Source organism: Palaemon carinicauda, chromosome 3, assembly GCF_036898095.1.
Source record: "Palaemon carinicauda isolate YSFRI2023 chromosome 3, ASM3689809v2, whole genome shotgun sequence".
NCBI lineage: Eukaryota > Metazoa > Arthropoda > Malacostraca > Decapoda > Palaemonidae > Palaemon > Palaemon carinicauda.
This window is the reverse complement of record NC_090727.1, coordinates 58,781,762-58,801,761: the sequence shown is the minus strand read 5'-3', so window position 1 is coordinate 58,801,761 and position 20,000 is coordinate 58,781,762. Positions and strand designations below refer to the sequence as shown.

Below are 20,000 nucleotides of genomic sequence, written 5' to 3'. Positions count from 1 at the left end.
TTTCTAGCTATGGTGTCTGGACTGATGCCAGTTGATGCGATGCTAGTCAGTCTGTACAAAGCTGGTGAGGGTGTTGCTCTGTGTACCAGTGATTAGTTTGCAGGCTTTATTTAGCTCGATATTCACTCTTTTGGCGTGGCTTTATCTTTTTCACAGATGAACACTAAATTCTGCAATGGAGTAACATAGTGCTAAAGCTGTTTACTTCAAAGGTTTTGCCTTAGCTCCCTTCTTGGTGGATGCTATTTAGCTGAGGAGGTTATTTTTGGTAGCCACTGTTTTCTTGTGCTTGTCGATATTAACCTTGAAAATAAAGTCTCCTATCAAAAGTGACATAGATAGATGGGATGTGAAGGGTTTTCCAGTTCTTCATTTTCTAATTCAAAATTCCATTTTTTTGTATCCGTGGTGGGTGTTCAAATGGAGTAATCATACCTAGGTTTATATGTGATTTACCTTAAGATACCATCATTTGTAATAGTCTGAGAGAAATGATGTCCTCTTCAGTCTTCCTTTGGTGGTTTTAAAGAGCCTCAACTGTTACTGTGCAAAGATCGTCAATATATATAAACCTCCGGATATCCTGGAGTTGTGGTAGGTCATTTGTGTAGGTATTAAATAACAATGGGGCTAGTATGCAGCCCTGCAGGAGACCATTTGTCTGACTCTTCCACCTACTCTTCCTGCCATCTATGTCCACATATAAACATTTGTTTTCTAAGAGTGATCCGAAGTTTTGGGCCATTTAGGCTACCCTGAATAATAGATCTCTTTAGGTGATATCATAGGAAGCTGTGAGGTTGAACAACACAACTCCTGTAATCTATTTAGTCTCTAATCCATCCTCTAAAAGTAGTTAGGTGCAAGACCTGACTGAAGCATGATCATCCAGGTAAAAAGCTTGCTTAGTCTGGTGTCAGTTGCTCCTCGATGATGGGCACTAGGTGAAACATTATCCTGCATTCATAGGGTATGTAAGTGATGCAGAATAAGGATATTGGTCAGTTACTCTTAGGTGAGCTTGGATCTTTACCAGGCTTGAGGAGAGAGAGACAACTCTTTTCCTCTTCTCCATATCCTTCGGATTCATTATGCTTATGCACATTCATTGAAAAAGACAAGAAGCCAAGACCTAGTCTAGTCTCTGAAAGGCAGAATGATCTCGACCACAATTCCATCTAGACCACCAGCTTCCCCTGACTTTTTTGTTTCATAGCTGATTGTGATTCATTCATTGTACACGGTTCAAATATATAATCGCCCTGTAGCATGATGCATTGCATGCCTTGCTTCATTTTCGTTAAGTATCCCCCTTTCTCTGTTTTGGTTGTTGGTCTTATCATTGATTATAAGTTGATGGGCTACTTCATTAAGGGGTGAATTCTGTTTTTTGCCGAGTTAGCTTTTTTGATGGTGCTCCAGGCTTTTTTACTGTTGTGGGCCATGTTGATGTTTGTGATGGGTTTCTTGCCAGCATTCATGTCTTTCATAGTGTAGTAATGATAGCAAAACCTTTCTTAGAGCCATAGTGTTTTTTGTTAAAGGATCGTCATTGTAGGCCTGTACATACCCTTGGTTGGATTTTGCTTTGATCCGAGAGATCAGGGATATACGAGTCTCCACAGCCTCAGGAAGGTTTTTATTCATAGCTTCTATTGCCAGCAACTTGAAGTCAGGATCAAGTACGATGTTTGCCATTCCAAATCATCCTATGATAGTATGTTTTGATGCAATTCCAATTATCAAAAGTATAACTTATCATTTTCAGATTCATTAAAGTTTCATTATATTCAATCGTTACTTAATTGCTCATGATCAAGGTCAAAGGCTAAAGTCACGGGCAAGCAAAATGTTCAATTCACGTAATCAGCCATAAGTTTGGACATCATTGTCACAGAGACTTTAAAATTGGTTCATATTTGAGTGTGTGAAAATCCACGCCAAATAATACATGTCAAGGTCAAAGGTTAAGGTCGAGCTGAAGGTTGAGAAATAAACTGCTGCAGAGGAGATTTGTGCTCTACTGAGTGCCCCTTTAGTTTTTAGATGAAATTTTAACGAATTCCATATTGATATGAGATATTATCTCCTGGTGGGAGTTTCCTTAACTCAGTCTTTTCTCCTTATGTAGTATGAACTTCAAAGCATTATCCTTTTCCATTATTAATATATTATTATTTATTATTTATGTATGAAATATGAAAGGTAAATTCTAATTATAATAGCTTGTCAACATTCCAATTATCCTAACACTTGTATGAGGAACTTAGAAAAAAAATGGCTCTGATATTGGATTCATTTGCAATACATTTTGAATCATGAAAATTTATAACTGAATCTATTTCAGATTTATTTCAATTTAATTATTACAAACTTGAGTATCAAAATGGAGTTTTTCTTCTAGTATAGTTAGAGAAATATGTTAAACTTAGATATTTTTTTTTTCAGAGATTATGGAGCAGTGCAATAAAAGGAAAATAGCCTTCAATCACTATACAATCCAGCTCTCCAAATAAGAGTATCAGCTAGGAGATCTACACTGGACAGAAAAGACTAGCCAGAAGACATAGATAGCCTTCAACCACTAGATAATCCAGCTCTCCAAATATCAGTACCAGCTAGGAGATCTACACTGGATAGAAAAGTCTAACTACTTTTTTAAGTATCTTACGATAGAGAAAACATCACTTATACCATTCGAAGGTAGGGGAGAGACTTGGATTTTCCAAAGATTATTTTCTCGTGATTCTATTATGCATTTCTTGAATTTTTTTTTATCTGAGGTTTCAATGTCCTATCTTTCATATGGTTTAAAATCTTCATCATGAGAAGGTTTTATGAAAAACTAACATTTAAGGTTCACCAGCTTTTACTAAAATATCTTTTAATATTATTGTAGTTGGGTAAAATAAGTGTCTTTATTAACATGGTTTGTGTTTATATACAGTATATAAAATGTGTTTATTTATATTATAGATATATATATATATATATATATATATATATATATATATATGTGTGTGTGTGTGTGTATAAATATATATATATATATATATTATATATATATATATATATATATATATATATATATATATATATATATATATATATATATATATATATATATATGAAACTTCTTCAATGATTATTGTTAGCACTACCTCAAATTTCTCACCTAAAGACGATGTTGCTGATTATGATGGTGATGATATGATTACTGATGATTATGATTATCCATATTATTATTATTATTGTGTTAAGATTATGATTATTGTATTATTGATTATCATCATATCTTATTACACCCTTGTTTTACTCATTAGAACGCTGTATCGTTTTAAAGGTTCAAGGTTTAAAGGCTGCTCATGAATGTCAAAGGCAAGGGACAGTGACATTTCTTTATTAAGCAGGACAATGCCCTAGAGACTGACCATATTACATATGATCAGCACTCAGGCCCCCTCTCCATCCGAGTTAGGACCAAGGAATGGCCAACTACACAAGATGTGATACATAATTTGGCTTGGCTTCCAGAAGGGACATTCGGCAACATTTGTGTAACAAAATCTCTTGTTATTTATCCCCTGTCCTACCAGTTTTTGTTCTTCCTCTATTCATCTATTCATGGTGACTCATCTCCTCCTAGTACGGGAGAATCCACAGGGCAGGTCTTCACTAAGGTTAGGGAAGGCATCAATCTTGATCTGACATTTCCCCCTGGTAAGGGAGAAAACACAGGGCAGGTCTCCACTACGGTTAGGGAATGCATCATTCCTGGTCTGATGTTGAATGTCTAGTTTTTTTCACGGCCGTGAAGCTCTTCCGTGATTTCAGACTTCTTGTTTCACGATAGCTGTAGAGTGTGTGCCTGGGATTGTTTTCTCGTTTGGTCTTTTCTTAACTAGCTATGGTGTCTGGACTGATTTCAGGTGATGCAATGCTGGCTAGTCTGTACAAAGCTGGTTAGGGTGTTGCTCTGTGTACCAGTGATTAGTTTGCAGGCTTTATTTAGCTCAATATTCACTCTTTTGGCATGGCTTCATCATTCCCACATAGGAACACTAAATTCTGCAATGGAGTAACATAGTGCTAATGCTGTTTACTTCAAAGGTTTTGCCTTAGCTCCCTTCTTGGTGGATGCTATTTAGCTGAGGAGGTTATTTTTGGTAGCCACTTTTTTCTTTTGCTTGTCGATATTAACCTTGAAAATAAAGTCTCCTATCAAAAGTGACATAGATAGATGGGATGTGAATGGTTTTCCAGTTCTTTATTTTCTAATTTTAATTTAATTTTTTTGTATCCCTGGTGGTTGTTCAAATGGAATGAGCATATCTAGGTTTACATAGGATTTACCATAAGATGCCATTTTGGAGAGATGATAATGCCCTCTTCAGTCTTCCTTTGATGGTTTTAAAGAGCCTCAACTGTTACTATGCAAAGATCGTCAGCATATATAAACCTCCGGATGTTCTAGAGTTGTGGTAGGTCATTTGTGTAGATATTGAATAGCAATGGGGCTAGTATGGAGCCCTGTAGGAGACCATTTATCTGACTCCTCCACCTACTCATCCTGCCATCTATTTCCACTTATAAACATTTGTTTTCTAAGAGTGATCCGAAGTTTTGGGTGATATCATAGGCAGCTGTGTGGTTGAAAAACACAACGCCTGTAATTTATTTAGTCTCTATCCCATCCTCTAAAAGTAGTTAGGTGCAAGACCTGACTGAAGCAAGATCATCCAGGTCGAAAGCTTGCTTAGTCTGATGTCAGTTGCTCCTCGATGATGGGCACTAGGTGAAACATTATCCTGCATTCATAGGGCTTGTAAGTGATGCAGAGTAAAGATATTGGTCAGTAACCCTTGGGTGAGCTTGGATCTTTACCAGGCTTGAGGAGAGAGACAACTCTTTTCCTCTTCTCCATATCCTTCGGATTCATTATGCTTATGCACATTCATTGAAAAAGACAGGAAGCCAAGACCTAGTCTAGTCTCTGAAAGGCAGAATGATCTCGACCACAATTCCATCTAGAGCACCACCTTCCCCTGACTTTTGTATTTCATAGCTGATTGTAATTCATTCATTGTAAACGGTTCAAATATATAATCGCCCTGTAGCATGATGCATTGCATGTCTTGCTTCATTTTATTTGAGCATCTCCCTCTCTCTCTTTTGGTTTTTGGCCTTATCATTGATTACAATTTGATGGGCTACTTCATTAAGGAGTGAATGCTGTTATTTGCTGAGTTAGCTTTTTTTATGGTGCTCCAGGCTTTTTTTTACTGTTATGGGCCATGTTGATGTTTGTGATGGGTTTCTTGCCAGCGTCCATATCTTTCATGGTGTAGTAATGGTAGCAAAACCTTGCCTAGAGCCATAGTGTTTTTTGTTAAAGGATCGTCATTGTAGGCCTGTACATACACTTGGTTGGATTTTGCTCTGATCCGAGAGATCAGGGATATATGAGTCTCCACAGCCTCAGGAATGTTTTTATTCATAGCTCCTATTGCCAGGAACTGGAAGTCTTCGTATCACTCAGGGTCAGGTACGATGTTTGTAATTCCAAATCATCCTAACGTTAGTTTGATCTGGGGTTACGGTATTTTGGTTTGAAAGGTTGTACCACTGATTTTATATCAATGGCTACTGTCTGGTGTTGATATTTTGGTATTGGGTCCATGATTGTTCTTGAACGATTGGTGGTGTTTTGAAGAGACAAATGCCAGGTCTGAATTGCATCCCCTCCTCCATTGTGAACTCAAAATAAAAAGTGGTGTCATCTTTTGCATCATACAGGAGTGTGAGATATTTAGCAAGGGCCCATTCCTACACAGCCTCTCGATCACTGTCAGTCCAGTGCTTGCCTCAAGGCCTAAATTTTATAATACAATTGATCGTGGTTGGTGCTCCCATATCACCCTATAGTGTTATGGCTATTGGAATCTCCCAACCACGAGACAGGGCATACTGTCAGGGATGCTATTCTGGGGCTGTGAGAAAGTAGGAGGAGGAGTTTGATGATGGAACTGATGCTTAGGTGTTTAGTTTCCACTTGGAGGATCTCCAGCCCAACCTGGGAGAGGTCTCTACTTTTGTGAATGATGGATTTCTCGCTACCCTATATTGCACTTCCCTAGACTGGTTATTGGTGGGAAATTATTGAATCCATGCCAGGTATCTTAGGCAGTGAATTTTGCGAGTCTCCTGGATGCTTAGTCCAGTGGCCTTCAGGTTAGCAAGCAAATCTACTTCTGCTATTCACGGGTCCTCGGCATTGAAGCTGATAATTCTGAGATTGCTCATCTTGCCAAGACGCAGAGGGCTCATCCTTTTACCACCACCTCTTGGGCTGGGTAGGGTGCATGGTGTAACAACTGGTCTCTAATAATTTAGATTAACAGGGAACCACGTAAAGGTCTGCTACATATGATTATGATTATATGTAATTATGATTATTATTGACTTTGATTATCAGCCAAGCTTCAACCCTGGTTTTTAAAGGAGAATGCTAGAAACTCAAAGGCTCTTAACAGGGAAAGCAGCCCAATGAGGAAAGGAAATTAGGAAATAGTAAGTCAAACTATACGAAAGTAATGAGTATGAAATATAAAATATTTTAAGATCAGTAACAATGTTAAAATAAGCTTTACACCAACTTTTTTTGCGATTAGATGAAATTCTAACTAAGTGCATATTGATTTATCACTATCCCTGGATGGAGTTCTATACATAAGGGAGTTTTCTTAACCCTTTTCCCTTTATGCAATAGTAACTTTAAATCAGCATTATCATTATCCTTTATTATCACCTTGTTATTCACTATCATATCTATTTGGACATATTTATGTATGCAATATAAAAAGTAAATTCTAATTATAATAGTATGTTTTGATGCAATTCCAATTATCAAAAGTATAACTTATCATTTTCAGATTCATTTCAGTTTCATTATATTCAATTGTTACTTAATTGCTCATGATCAAGGTCAAAGGCTAAAGTCACGGGCAAGCAAAATGTTCAATTCACGTAATCAGCCATAAGTTTGGACATCATTGTCAAAGAGACTTTAAAATTGGTTCATATTTGAGTGTATGAAAATCCACACCAATTAATACATGTTAAGGTCAAAGGTTAAGGTCAAGCTGAAGGTCGAGAAATAAGCTGCCGCAGAGGAGATTTTTGCTCTACTGAGTGGCCCTTTAGTTTTTAGATGAAATTGTAACGAAATGCATATTGATATGAGATATCACTATCTCCTGATGGAGTTTTATACATAAGGGAGTTTCCTTAACTCAGGGTTTTCCACTTATGCGATATGAACTTCGAAGCATTATCATTATCCTTTATTGATATATTATTTTTATGTATGAAATACGAAAGGTAAATTCTAATTATAATAGTTTGTCAACATATATTATCCTCCGCTAAAACATTTCACAATTATCCTAACACTTGTATGAAGAACTAGAAAGAAAATTGGCTCTGATATGGAATTCATTTTTAATACATTTTGAATTATGAAATTTTATAACTGAATTTATTTCAGGTTTATTTCAATTTAATTATTACAAACTTGAGTATCAAAATGGAGTTTTTTTCTAATCCATCCATCCATCCATATACCAAGGCACTTCCCCCAATTTTGGGGGGTAGCCGACACCAACAATGAAACAAAACAAAAAGGGGACCTCTACTCTCTATAGTTCCTTCAGCCTAATCAGGGACTCAACCGAGTTCAGCTGGTACTGCTAGGGTGCCACAGCCCAACCTCCCACATTTCCACCACAGATGAAGCTTCATAATGCTGACTCCCCTACTGCTGCTACCTCCGCGGTCATCTTAAATATTTTTTTCAGAGATTATGGAGCAGTGCAGTAAAAGGAAAATAGCCTTCAATCACTAGACAATCCAGCTCTCCAAATAACAGTACCAGCTAGGAGATCTACACTGGACAAAAAAGACTAGTTAAAAGACTTAAATAGCCTTCAACCACTAGACAATACAGCTCTCTAAATATCAGTACCAGCTGGGAGATCTACACTGGACAGAAGAGACTAGCCAAAAGACATAAATAGCCTTCAACAAATAGACAATCCAGCTCTCCAAATAACAGTACCAGCTTGGAGATCTACACTGGATAGAAGAGACTAGCCAAAAGACATAAATAGCCTTCAACCACTAGACAATCCAGCTCTCCAAATAACAGTACCAGCTTGGAGATCTACACTGGATAGAAGAGACTAGCCAAAAGACATAAAGAGCCTTCAACCACTAGACAATCCAGCTCTCCAAATAACAGTACCAGCTTGGAGATCTACATTGGATAGAAAAGTCTAACTACTCCTCTTAAGTATCTTACGATCTAGAGAACACATCACTTGTACCATTCGAAGGTAAGGGAGAGACTTGGATTTTCCAAAGATTTTTTCTCGTGATTCTATTATGCATTTGTTGATGTTTTTTTCTTATTTGTGAGGTTTCAATGCCCTATCTTTCATATGGTTTAAAATCTTCATCATGAGAAGGTTTTATGAAAAACTAACATTTAAGGTTCATCAGGTTTTTCTAAAATATCTTTTAATATTATTGTAGTTGGGTAAAGTAAGTGTCTTTATTAACATTGTTTGTGTGTATATACGGTATATAAAATGTTTGTGTGTGTATATACACACATATATATATATATATATATATATATATATATATATATATATATATATATATATATATATATGTATGTATATATATGTATATATATATATTTATATATATATATATGTATATATATTTATATATATATGTATGTATATATATGTATATATATATATTTATATATATATATGTATATATATTTATATATATATATATATATATATATGTATATATATATTTATATATATATATATATATATGTATATATATTTATATATATATATATATATTTATATATATATATATTTATATATATATATATATATATTTATATATATATATAAATATATATATATATATATATATATATATATATATATATATATATATATATATATATATATATATATATAACTTCTTTAATGATTATTGTTAGCACTACCTCAAATTTCACGCACCTAAAAAGAATGTTGCTAATTTTGATGATGGTAATGATGATATGATTACTGATGATTGTGATTATCCATATTATTATGACTAATGTGTTAAGATTATGATTGTATTATTGGTTATCATCATATTTTATTACACCATTGTTTTTCCATTGGAACGCTGTATCGTTTTAAAGGTTCAAGGTTTAAAGGCTGCTCATGAATGGCAGAGGCAATGGACAGTGATATTTTTTTTATTAAGCAGGACAATGCCCTAGAGACTGACCATATTACATATGATCAGCGCTCGAGCCCCCTCTCCTTCCAAGTTAGGACCAAGGAATGGCCAACTATACAAGATGTGATACATAATTTGGCTTGGCTTCCAGGAGGGACATTCGGCAACATTGTATAACAAAATCTCTGTTATTTATCCCTTGTCCTACCAGTTTTTGTTCTTCCTCTATTCATCTATTCATGGTGACTCATTTCCTCCTAGTACGGGAGAATCCACAGGGCAGGTCTTCACTAAGGCTAGGGAGGGCATTAATCTTGGTCTGACATTTCCTCCTGGTAAGGGAGAATCCACAGGGTAGGTCTCCACTACGGTTAGGGAGGGCATCAATCTTGGTCTGACATTTCCTCCTGGTAAGGGAGAATCCACAAGGCAGGTCTTCACTAAGGTTAGGGAGGGCATCAATCTTGGTCTGACATTTCCTCCTGGTAAGGGAGAATCCACAGGGCAGGTCTTCACTAAGGTTAGGGAGGGCATCAATCTTGGTCTGACATTTCCTCCTGGTAAGGGAGAATCCACAGGGCAGGTCTTCACTGAGGTTAGGGAGGGCATCAATCTTGGTCTGACATTTCCTCCTAGTACGGGAGAATCCACAGGCCAGGTCTTCACTAAGGTTAGGGAAGGCATCAATCTTGGTCGGACATTTCGTCCTGGTAAGGGAGAATCCACAGGGCAGGTCTTCACTAAGGTTAGGGAGGGCATCATTCCTGGTCTGACGTTCACTGTCTCCATCTATATAGTCTAGTTCTTTCACGGTCATGAAGCTCTTCCGTGATTTCAGACTTCTTGTTTCACGATAGCTGTAGAGTGTGTGCCTGGGATTGTTTTCTCGTTTGGTCTTTTCTTAACTAGCTATGGTGTCTGGACTGATTTCAGGTGATGCGATGCTGGCTAGTCTGTACAAAGCTGGTAAGGGTGTTGCTCTGTGTACCAGTGATTAGTTTGCAGGCTTTATTTAGCTCAATATTCACTCTTTTGGCGTGGCTTTATCATTCTCACATAGGAACATTATATTCTGCAATGGAGTAACATAGTGCTAATGCTGTTTACTTCAAAGGTTTTGCCTTAGTTCCCCTCTTGGTGGATGTAATTTGGCTGAGGAGGTTATTTTTGGTAGCCACTTTTTTCTTGTGCTTGTTGATATTAACCTTGAAAATAAAGTCTCCTATCAAAAGTGACATAGATAGATGGGATGTAAATGGTTTTCCAGTTCATTTTCCAATTTAAAATTTCATTTTTTTGTATCCCTGGTGGGTGTTCAAATGGAGTAAGCATACCTAGGTTTATATGTGATTTACCTAAAGATACCATCATTTGTAATAGTCTGAGAGAAATGATGTCCCCTTCAGTCTTCCTTTGATGGTTTTAAAGAGCCTCAACTGTTACTATGCAAAGATCGTCAGCATATATAAACCTCCGGATATCCTGGAGTTGTAGTAGATCATTTGTGTAGGTATTAAATAACAATGGGGCTAGTATGGATCCCTGCTGGAGACCATTTGTCTGATTTTCCCAGCTACTCTTCCTGCCATCCATTTCCATATAGAAACTTTTGTTTACTATGAGTGATCTGATGTGTACAATGACGGAAGCTGTGGGCCATTTGGGTGACTGAATGGAAGATCTCTATACGTGATTATCATAGACAGCTATAAGGTTGACAAACACAACAAGTGTAATTTATTTAGTCTCTAATCCATCCTTTATAAATTGGGTTAGATGCAAGACCTGACTGCAGCATGATCATCCAGGTAAAAAGCTTGCTTAGTCAGGTGTCAGTTGCTCCTCGATGATGGGCACTAGGTGAAACAATATCCTGCATTCATAGGGTATGTAAGTGATGCAGAGTAAGGATATTGGTCAGTAACTCTTATGTGAGCTTGGATCTTTACCAGGCTTGAGGAGAGAGACAACTCTTTCTCTTCTCCATTTCCTTAGGATTCAGGATGTTTATGCTCATTCATTGAAAAAGACAAGAAGCTAAGACCTAGCCTTATCTCTGAAAGGCAGAATCATCTCGACCACAATCCCATCTAGACTGCCAGCTTTCTCTGAGATCCGAGAGATCAGGGATGTATAAGTCTCCACAGCCTCAGGAAGGTTTTTATTCATAGCTCCTATTGCCAGAAACTTGAAGTCTTCGTATCACTCAGGGTCAGGTACGATCTTTGCAATTCCAAATCAGCCCAAGGTATGCTTGATCTGGGGTTATGGTATTTTGGTTTGAGAGGTTGTATGACTGGTTTTATTTCAATGACTACTGGTTGGTGTTGATATTTTCGTATTGGGTCCATGATTGTTATTGAACGATTGGTGGTGTTTTAAAGAGACAAATGCCAGGTCTGAATTGTATCCCCTCCTCCATTGTGAACTCTAAAAAGTGGTGTCATGTTTTGCATCATACAGGATTGTGAGATATTTAGCAAGGGCCCATTCCTACACAGTTTCTCGATCACTGTCAGTCCAGTGCTTACCTTGAGGCCCAAATTTTATGATACAATGAATCGTTGTTGGTGCTCTCATATCCCCATACAGTGTTGTGGCTATTGAAGTCCCCCAGCTACGAGACACGGGGCATACTGTCAGGGATGCTATTCTGGGGCTGTGAGAAAGTAGGAGGGGGAGTTTCTTGATGGAACTGATGGCTTAGGTGTTTAGTATCCACTTTGAGGATCTCCAGCCCAACCTGGGATAGGTCTCTATTTTTATGAAGGATGGATTTCTCGCTACCCTATATTGCACTTCCCTAGACTGGTTATTGGTGGGAAATCATTAAATCCATGCCAGGTATCTTAGGCAGTGAATTTTACGAGTCTCCTGGATGCTCAGTACAGTGGCCTTCAGGTTAGCAAACAAATCTACTTCTGCTATTCACTGGTCCTCGGCATTGAAGCTGATAATTCTGAGATTGCTCATCTTGCCAAGACGCAGAGGGCTCATCCTTTTACCACCACCTCTTGGGCTGGGTAGGGTGCATGGTGTAACAACTGGTCTCTAATAATTTAGATTAACAGGGACATCACGTAAAGGTCTGCTACATATGATTGAGTATGATTATATTTAATTATGATTATTATTGATTTTGATTATCAGCTAAGCTTCAACCCTGGTTTTAAAAGCAGAATGCTAGAAACTCAAAGGTTCTTAACAGGGAAGGCAGCCCAGTGAGGAAAGGAAATAAGGAAATAGCAAGTCAAACTATACGTAAGTAATGAATACGAAATATAAAATATGTTAAGATAAGTAACAATGTTAAAATAGGCTTTACGCCAACTTTTTTGCAATTAGATAAAATTCTAACAAATAGCATGTTGATTTATCACTATCCCCAGATGGAGTTCTATACATAAGGGAATTTTCTTAACCCTTTTCCCTTTATGCAATATTAACAATTCAGCATTATAATTTTCTTTTATTATCACCTTGTTATTCACTATCACATCTATTTGGGCACATTTATGTATGTAATATAAAAAGTAAATTCTAATTATAATAGTATGTTTCGATGCATTTCCAATTATCAAAAAGTATAACTTATCCTTTTCAGATTCGTTTCAGTTTCATTATATTCAATTATTACTTGATTGCTCATGAACAAGCTTTGAGTATCATGCTGGAGTTAACCTTGTTTTTTACACCCATAGAAAAATACTAACATATATCATTCTTTCAGAGATTACTGTGCAGTGTAAATAATAGGTGAGAATCTTACCCACTAGACAATCAAACCCTCTGTAAGAAACTGAACAAGCTAGGAGATCTAGACTGGATAGAAAAGACAAGCCACTCCTCTGGAAGTGCCCCACGATCAAGACAACACATCGCTGTGACATTCAAAGGTATGAACCAGACTTTGATTTTTCAAATATCTTTTTCTTGTGATTCTAGGATGCATTTATCGATGACTTGTATATTTTTCTTATATCTAGGGTGTTTTAATATCTGATTGGAACCGGCTTTGAATTTCCCTAAAACAAAAAATTCTCAATGAATCTATGGTGTATGAGTCTATGTATTATATTTTTTTGTTATGTCTGGGGTGTATCAATATTTGATTACCGTAGGCTATTATATTTTTTCTGTTATAGGTTTGCCCGTTTTAATTACCGTAGAATCTGTTTTAATTTTTTCTATTTCAAAGTATTATAATGTGCTATAACTGCTTGATAATTTATATTTATTGGATACGATGAAATTATTCTTTCCATGGATCTTTCAGTTTAAACTGGCTTATGTTCTAAGGCTTTAGTAAGGCTCAAAGCTTCTGGTGCATAAGTTGATACTGGTAGGAACCTCTCATTGAATACTTTTATTTTTAGAGAAAGTATCATTTTTACTTTTCATAATCTCATTTTGTTTACCGAAAGGTCTCCATCCCATGAATATCCTTCTTGAAACCTCCCATTGAATACTTTTATTTTTAGAGAAAGTATCATTTTTACTTTTCATAATCTCATTTTGTTTACCGAAAGGTCTCCATCCCATGATTATCTTGCTTTAAATTTCTGGCTCATGTCCTGGGGAAGCACTTGGTGTACGCCCGAAGTGTGTACATTCATTAACAAGTTTTGGGCTCATGTCCTGGGGAAGCACTTGGTGTATGCCCTAAGTGTGTACATTCATGAACAAGTTTTGGGTTCATATCCTGGGGAAGCACTTGATGTATGTCCTAATTATGTATATTAATTAACAATCTCTAGAGGTTCGTCCATAACCCTTTATTTGTTGTGTCTGCCTTTTCATTGAACATTATCACAGTTTTACTCAATTTATTTTCAGTCCTACGTTTCTGCTTTCTCTATTCAATCTTCCATTATCTTTTGCAATCCCTCCCACGAAAATCTAAATAGAACTTGCCATCTGCAAATCTTGAAGTAGTTAAGGTATTCCCCGTTAATGGTAATTCTTACAGTGTCTTAATTTAAATTTTTAAACTACTGCTAGGTGTACACAACTGAACAATTTAGGAGAGATGGGGTCTCAATGCTTAACTGTTTTCTCAATCAGAATTTTCTTACTATATGTAGTTTTAGAATTGATGTAATTCCCGTAGGGCTATCTTCAATTGTTTTCACATGATATTCTTTGAAGGGCTTTCATTACGGCTGAAATTTTGACATTCAAAAGTTTTCTCGGTCTATAAAAGCCATACACATAGTGGTTTGTCATACTGCTAATTTTTACAGGTTGAAGGCGTGTAAAGTCGCTACTTGTGTTGTTCTTGTACTTGGTGTTAATACGTTTTATTGTTCCTCTGTTATTTGTAAACCGATATTCATGAAACTTGGTCGATACATTTTATGGGTCAAAATTTATTGGTCCTCTTAGCATATTTTCCAAAATTCTATCTTACTAGTAATTAAAGAGAGTAAATGAATAAATCGTCACCCTCCTAAACTAACTGCCTAAGTCATTTTCTCCACTTGTTGGGAAATAAAAAAAAACTCATTTCCTAATTCCTTGTATCATTGTGTTAAGCTTCAATTAACAAATTCTAGTTCACAAATTCTTGTGTTAAGAATTTGTGAATTGAAGCTCAAGACAATTATATAGAAAATTAGGGAATGAGAAGGTTTTTTTCTATTTCCCAACAAGTGGAGAAAATGACTTAGGCAGTTAGTTTATGAGGGTGACGAAATTTTGAATACTGTTAATAAGCTCTGGATCAGCATGAAACTCAGTATAGACTCTAAAAGAGTACTTCTGGTTCACTCGACAAAGTTATCAGACCAATGATTATTTAAGCAATTAATCGTTTTCTAGGTACTAATTTCAAAAGTTTACTCCTCCCTTAATATCAGCGTCAAGGACCTTAGATGTCAGGATGCCAGATAAACTCCTAATCAATCAATCAATCCTCCTTTGATATTCGGGTAGTCCGTCTGAAAATTTGTATATTCTAGAAGGATTTTTTTGTTGTTGTTGAATAGTAATTAAAAGCACAAAATGCACAGGAAATGACCGGGTTTGGTATCAGAATAAAACGGGGGACAAGAAATTACAATGCTGCATTTGATTGAATTATTCTGATCTTTATTGATTAGCAATTATCTATTAATTAAAGATAACAGTACACAGAAATCAGTCATGTTTGATATCAAATGCAAGGGAAGAAACAGGAGAACACAACGGTGCAGTAGACAGAAAGTGTCTTTATGAACACAGCAAGCTCCGCTTTCATTTCTGAAACGGGCATATAATTTTCCTAAACCGTTCCATCTTCAGCTCGCAGTAGCTAGTCGAAACTTGTTCCATTAGCTCGTTAATTACATGGCTACGGTCAGTTCTTTTTGGAGAGGCTTACTGTACTAGTCATTAATTCCAAGGGAGTTGGGATTGTGTTTTCCATACTATAGCTATTTTCAAACTATTTTCCCTTAAGTATTAATCAAATTAGTTTGCAGACTTTTCTTTAAGAGGTGAAGAATAATTCTAATATTCAATCATATGTATGTAAGTTGTAAGTTGTGTTTGTATATGAATGTGTAATGTATGTATATACAACACTAATTTCTAATTAGAAGTAATGTTACCAATAGAAGAGTCTTGCAATTCATACTGTCCTTCATGGGGAAGTTGTTAATCTCATATATTTTTCTCTTGACCCTGAGCGAGTTTGTTGCTTTTTAACATCTGGGTTTACTATTGGAATTAAGAAGTTTTTTTTATCGTTCTTCTTTTCTAAGGGCTGCTTTACTGGTCCTATTTTGCATGGGAATCCTACTCTCTGCAGGAACTAGTCATTTTTTTGTAATGAGGCGCATTTGCACTGACTCGCAGGAGTGCCCTTTTAGCTCGGAAAAGCTTCCTACTATCTGATTGGTTAGAATTATTTTGTCCAATTAATCAGCTATTAGGAAACGTTTCCGAGCTAAAAGGGCATTCCTGGAAGTCCATGCAAATATGCTTCATTAAAGAAAATTTAGCATAATTGAGTACCCAACGTGGATCTTACCACGGGCCATACAATTAAGAGATCGATACTATACCACTTTACATTACGAAATCAATCCGCAAAACTAATCCCAAAAAACTAATCTTTTGATAAAAAAAATTTTTACGGAGTATTTCAGATTTTTGTAGGCTTAGTTAGTTATATTATTATAAAACTGAATAACATTTAAATTATACAAATCTAAGAAAATTTTTTTAAAGCATCTAAATTCCATGAATAATTGCGATAATGAATGTAACTATATGATTAATGTTGAAATACAACAAATGAATAAAAAAAAGAATATAGTGCCCAAAGATATTTAGGAACTAGGCATAATCAGATTACTAGAAAATTTTTAGTACTGACCATTTAAAGAGACATTTAAGACCAAAATTTGCTCGAAATTTTAAATCTGGTGAATTAAAAAATATATTCTTAAACTCAATTAACAAAAAAGGTATGTAAGCCAATCTGATTAATATTTATCGAAGGAAAATACTATGCTCCAAAATTTCGAGTTCCAAAATAACTATAAATAAAAAGTGCCTAAAATTTTCGCCCTAAGAGTTGATGAGTAGTACAGTAAGTTCCTGCAAAGTCTCTCCTTTAAACAAGTCTGAAAAAAGGATTAATATCTATTAAATAAAAATAGTTAAATGCACAATTTAAAAGTCTTGAAATAACAATAGATAAAATGTACCTCAAATTCCCCCCCCCCCTCCCACAAGCGTTGATGAATAGTACAGTAAGTCCCTGCATAATCCTTCCTTTTGACAAGTCTGAAAAAAATATGATTAATATTTATTAAATGAAAATAAGTAAATATATAAAGGCTGAAAATACCTATAGATGGGTATGTTACAATTTCCACCCCCCCGCCCCACCCACCAAGAGTTAATGACCATTACAGTAAGTCTCTGCAAAAGTTTCCTCTGAAGTCTGCAGACAAATATAATTGATATATATCAAATAAAAATAGTTAAATACAAAATTCAAAGTCTGAAACTTACTACAGATAGAAAGCGCCTACAATCCCCCCCTCCCACAAGAGTTAATGACCATCACATTAAGTCTCATCAAAAACTTTATGCTAATATAATTAATATACATCCAAGGAAATAGTTAAATACAAATTTCAAAGTCTGAAACTAACTGCAGATGGAAAACGCCTATAAATCCCCCCCCCCCATGAGTTAATGACTATTACAGTAAGCTTCTGCCAAAAACTTAACTCTTTAAGTCTGCAAACAAATATACTTAATATATATCAAGAAAAAAGTTAATTACAAATTTCAAAGTCTGAAACTAACTACAGATGGAAAGCGCCTACAATTTTTCCCCCCAAAGAGTTTAATGACCATTACAGTGAGCCTCTGCAAAAACGTGTTCCAGTCTGTGCATCGAGTGAATCCATCATGAACACAGGCGCTGGAAAACCCTCTTGCACCAAGTTTTCCAACACATCCATCATGGCAAAGGAGGCGAAGCCCCAAAAGAACGGGCGCTACGAGTGTCTGCTCTCCAGAACGTGATTGATAGTTATTCACATTGGTTGCGTCGATATTTTTCTCTTTTTTTTTCGCACGGAACTCAACCGGATGAATTAATGAAGAGATTTTATGTTTTGAGAGAGAGGGGGGGGAGGGACATGTGGGTTCAAAGTAGTCTATTGTTATACTTTTCATGGATTAATTTTACTTTCTAGAGTGTTTTGTAAATTAATAAACGTACAAACATATGTACATGCATGTATGCACACCCTCAAATACATGCACATGCACATGATATATATATATATATATATATATATATATATATATATATATATATATATATATATATACATACATATGTATATACATACATATGTATATATATATATATATATATATATATATATATATATATATATATATATATATATATTGTGTGTATATATATATATGTATATATATATATATATATATATATATATATATATATATATATATGTATGTATATATACAAAGTATATATATACATATATAAATACAATGCATATATATATGTATATGTATGTATATATATACTGTAAAACGATATGTGTACATACATACATATGTGTATTTGTATAGATGTCTGTAAGTATGTATGGATATGTATGTAAATATTTGAATATTTATGTACACGTGGATATATGCATATATAATTTGAAACAAGAAATATCCTTAGTTAATTACATTCTTGCAATGCAAAATTTTCGAAAAATTGCATTATTCCAATTCGTCTCAAAATCGTTTTATCTTCCTTAAAAGGTTAATTGGAATAGGTTCATATTTTCCAATATATTTTTTCTTTCCTATCTATAAGTATTTGTCATATAGGAATCTGAGTTTCCCAGTTCAATACTCTATTGTTGACTTTAAATATTTTAATTCTCACATTAACACCCCTTCCACAACAACAAATGCAGTCGTCGCTAGTCCACTGCATGACAAAGGCCTCAGACATGTTCTTGGTCATGTCTGGGGTTGGGCCATTTTCATCACCACGCTGGCCAGGGTGGAATGGCGATGGGGAGAGATTTTGGTCTGATCACTCACAGGAAACCAACCTAGTAGTGGTATTCCTGACTAGTACAGCTTTGCTGATCGTGTAGATACACAAACCCTTTCACCACGTTAAGGTATCCACAGCAAATTCCTTATATAGTATATAATAATTCTTCAGCAAGCTTTATATGGGATTCCTTAGCTGTTTATTATAGTAGCTCAATTTTGTGTGGATAAGTTATTTATCATCTATTTTCAATAAGGTCCAATCTCCATGTAGAAATTTGTAAAATAATGATAATATAGTTTTTAAAATACCCTTTTTTCACATGGATGACTTGGGCTTTCCCTAAAAACTTATTGTTTTTTCGGCGTAACTCACTTGGATAAACAGACTTCTTTTAGTGCACGTCTTACCTTACGATAACAAAAGGGAAGAATTGAGCGTCCATCATTAGTGTTGGAATAACAAGAGCAAAGGAGCTCTTCCTTGATGATGGTATGGAACAAAGAAAGCCTCTTAAAATATTCATTGGCTGACCTGTCTGCTGACGTCGTAAACAAGAGAGGTTTCTTCTTCTTGTTTTTTTTTTCTGTCCAATGTCCTTTTTTTTTGTGTATATAAAGGAAAATGATATCTTCTAGAATTGGTCTATAGACAACTACTGTAGTAAGCAATGCTAATATCTTATATTTGCATAAATTATTACAAAGTATACGCAACAGGTCTACCAATCTACGTTTTAAGTCGTGAGAGATATAATCGGTGCACTGAAAATATCCACATAAAAACCAGTGGTTATTTACATTTAAATTCAGCCTTTTCTGCTGGCGTTTGGAAAAAAGTTATTTTTCTCTTGACTGATTTTTATCATTGTTGATTAGAATTCCTTAAATAAACCGTTCACCTGGAGGACGTTCCGTTGACGTAGCGAAATACCTGGATCGATTACAGGTACCAAAGGAAAAAAGAATGGCTGTCTGTTGATTTTTTTATAAAGGACCTGTATTTTTATTTGGTGTCATGTTTATTTTTATTTAGTGTCATGTTATGCTTTCAAAGATTCCGTCTTTCTCACTTATCCATTTAGGAAATATTTGTGGTGACAGACTGAAACTCTTGTTGCATAAAAGGATTGTGACGAAGGGGAAAG

General features: G+C 35.4%; 1 long non-coding RNA gene across 2 annotated transcripts in view; it reads left to right on the top strand.

Annotated features, from left to right (window-relative positions):
* Window positions 1-20,000, top strand: part of LOC137638296 (uncharacterized) — a 79,122-nt gene that overhangs the window by 13,521 nt on the left and 45,601 nt on the right. The window contains exon 4 of one of the 2 annotated variants that reach the window (XR_011043999.1): window positions 2,449-2,703. The exons of the other annotated variant lie outside the window; for it this stretch is intronic. This is a non-coding gene — a long non-coding RNA (uncharacterized lncRNA). The remainder of the gene's footprint in view (window positions 1-2,448; window positions 2,704-20,000) is intronic. 2 annotated transcript variants of the gene reach the window in all.